The sequence below is a fragment of the Arachis hypogaea genome, chromosome 3 (genome assembly GCF_003086295.3).
Source record: "Arachis hypogaea cultivar Tifrunner chromosome 3, arahy.Tifrunner.gnm2.J5K5, whole genome shotgun sequence".
In the NCBI taxonomy this organism is placed as follows: domain Eukaryota; kingdom Viridiplantae; phylum Streptophyta; class Magnoliopsida; order Fabales; family Fabaceae; genus Arachis; species Arachis hypogaea.
Window position 1 is genome coordinate 36,794,613 of NC_092038.1, and position 3,300 is coordinate 36,797,912.

At 43.7% G+C, this 3,300-nt stretch overlaps 1 non-coding gene across 1 annotated transcript; it reads right to left on the minus strand.

The window, feature by feature from the left end:
• Nucleotides 1-550: 550 nt before the first annotated feature.
• Nucleotides 551-658, minus strand: LOC112793122 (small nucleolar RNA R71). The gene has a single exon (XR_003197831.1). It is a non-coding gene; the product is annotated as a small nucleolar RNA R71 (small nucleolar RNA).
• Between the last annotated feature and the right edge of the window lie 2,642 nt (nucleotides 659-3,300).

Consider the following 3,300-nt stretch of genomic DNA (forward strand, 5'->3'; position numbering starts at 1 on the left):
CTTTCTTATGAGCAGGAGCAAAGACAAAAGCATTCTTGTTGAGGCTGATCCTGAACCTGAAAGGACCTTGAAGCGAAAGCTAAGAGAAGCTAAGGCACAACTCTCTGTAGAGGACCTAACCGAATTCTTCAAAGAAGAAGAACACATGGCAGCCAAAAACAACAACAATGCCAACAATGCAAGGAAGGTGCTGGGTGACTTTACTGCACCTACTCCCGATTTCTATGGGAGAAGCATCTCTATCCCTGCCATTGGAGCAAACAACTTTGAGCTTAAGCCTCAATTAGTTTCTCTAATGCAACAGAATTGCAAGTTCCATGGACTTCCATTGGAAGATCCTCATCAGTTCTTAGCTGAGTTCTTGCAAATCTGTGACACTGTCAAGACTAATGGGGTTGACCCTGAGGTCTACAGACTTATGCTATTCCCTTTTGCTGTAAGAGACAGAGCTAGGACATGGTTGGACTCACAACCTAAAGAAAGCCTGAACTCTTGGGAAAAGCTAGTCAATGTCTTCTTGGCAAAGTTCTTTCCACCTCAAAAATTGAGTAAGCTTAGAGTGGAAGTCCAAACCTTCAGACAGAAGGAAGGAGAATCCCTCTATGAAGCTTGGGAAAGATACAAACAATTAATCAGAAAGTGTCCCTCTGATATGCTTTCTGAATGGAGCATCATAGGTATTTTCTATGATGGTCTCTCTGAACTATCCAAAATGTCTTTGGATAGCTCTGCTGGAGGATCTCTTCATTTGAAGAAGATGCCTACAGAAGCTCAAGAGCTGATTGAAATGGTTGCAAATAACCAATTCATGTACACTTCTGAAAGGAATCCTGTGAACAATGGGACAAATCAGAAGAAAGGAGTTCTTGAGATTGACACTCTGAATGCCATATTGGCTCAAAACAAAATATTGACTCAGCAAGTCAATCTGATTTCTCAAAGTCTATCTGGAATGCAAAATGCATCAGGTAGTACTAAGGAAGCTTCATCTGAAGAAGAAGCTTATGATCCTGAGAACCCTTCAATGGAAGAGGTGAATTACATGGGAGAACCCTATGGAAACACCTATAATCCTTCATGGAGAAATCATCCAAATCTCTCATGGAAGGATCAACAGAGACCTCAACAAGGTTTCAACAATAATAATGGTGGAAGAAACAGGTTTAGCAATAGCAAACCTTTTCCATCATCTTCTCAGCAACAGACAGAGAGTTCTAAGCAGAACACCTCTGACTTAGCAACCATGGTCTCTGATCTAATCAAAACCACTCAAAGTTTCATGACTGAAACAAGGTCCTCCATTAGAAATTTGGAGGCACAAGTGGGTCAGCTGAGCAAGAAAATTACTGAAATCCCTCCTAGTACTCTTCCAAGCAATACAGAAGAAAATCCAAAAGGAGAGTGCAAAGCCATCAACATGGCCGAATTTGGAGAGGAGGAAGAGGCAGTGAACGCCACTGAGGAAGACCTCAATGGACGTCCACTGGCCTCCAATGAGTTCCCCAATGAGGAACCATGGGAATCTGAGGCTCAAAATGAGACCATAGAGATTCCATTGGACTTACTTCTGCCATTCATGAGCTCTGATGAGTATTCTTCCTCTGAAGAGGATGAGTATGTCACTGAAGAGCAAGTTGCTAAATACCTTGGAGCAATCATGAAGCTAAATGACAAGTTATTTGGAAATGAGACTTGGGAGGATGAACCCCCTTTGCTCACCAAAGAGCTAGATGACTTGTCTAGGCAGAAACTGCCTCAAAAGAGATAGGATCCTGGGAAGTTTTCAATACCTTGTGCCATAGGCACCATGACCTTCAAGAAGGCCTTGTGTGACCTAGGGTCAAGTGTAAACCTCATGCCTCTCTCTGTAATGGAGAAGCTAGGGATCTTTGAGGTGCAAGCTGCAAAAATCTCACTAGAGATGGCAGACAAGTCAAGAAAACAAGCTTATGGACTTGTAGAGGATGTTCTGGTAAAGGTTCAAGACCATTACATCTCTGCTGATTTCATAGTTCTTGAGACTGGGAAATGCATGGATGAATCCATCATCCTTGGCAGACCCTTCCTAGCCACAGCAAGGGCTGTGATTGATGTTGATAGAGGATAATTGATCATTCAAGTGAATGAAGAATCCTTGGTGTTTAAGGCTCAAGGATATCCCTCTGTCACCATGGAAAGGAAGCATGAAGAGCTTCTCTCAAAACAGAGTCAAACAGAGCCCCCACAGTCAAACTCTAAGTTTGGTGTTGGGAGGCCACAACCAACTTCTAAGTTTGGTGTTGAACCCCCACATTCAAACTCTAAGTTTGGTGTTGGGAGGTTCCAACATTGCTCTGAGCTCCTGTGAGGCTCCATGAGAGTCCTTTGTCAAGCTATTGACATTAAAGAAGTGCTTGTTGGGAGGCAACCCAATGTTATATTTTATCTATTTTCCTTTGTTATTTTATGTTTTCTGTAGGTTGATGATCATGAGAAGTCACAAAATCAATGAAAAAAGCAAAAACAGAATGAAAAACAGAAAGAAAAACAGCACACCCTGGAGGAGAGCGTGCTGGCGTTTAAACGTCAGTAAGGCTAGCTGTTGGGCGTTTAACGCCCAGTCTGGCACCATTCTGGGCGTTTAACGCCAGAAAGGGGCACCAGACTGGCGTTAAACGCCAGAAAAGGGCAAGAAGCTGGCGTTAAACGCCAGAAATGGGCACCAGCCCGGCGTTTAACGCCAGAATTGGCTCAAAACGCATTTTTGCATGCCAATTGGTGCAGGGATGACTTTTCCTTGACACCTCAGGATCTGTGGACCCCACAGGATCCCCACCTACCCCACCACTCTCTCTCTTCTTCTTCACCCATTCACCAATCACCTCAACACCTCTTCCCCAAAAACCCTTCACCTATCAAATCCCATCTTTCTCTTCACCACTCACATCCATCCTTCATAAAACCCCACCTACCTCACCATTCAAATTCAAAACACTTTCCCTCCCAAACCCACCCTCACATAGCCGAACCATAAGCCACCCCCACCCCTATATAAACCCATCTTCACTCCTTCATTTTTACACAACCTAAACACTACTTCTCCCCCTTTTGGCCGAAACACATAGCCATCTCCTTCTCCTCCATTTCTTCTTCTTCTACTCTCTTCTTTCTTCTTTTGCTCGAGGATGAGCAAACCTTTTAAGTTTGGTGTGGTAAAAGCATTGCTTTTTGTTTTTCCATAACCATTTATGGCATCCAAGGCCGGAGAAACCTCTAGAAAGAGGAAAGGGAAGGCAAAAGCTTCCACCTCCGAGTCATGGG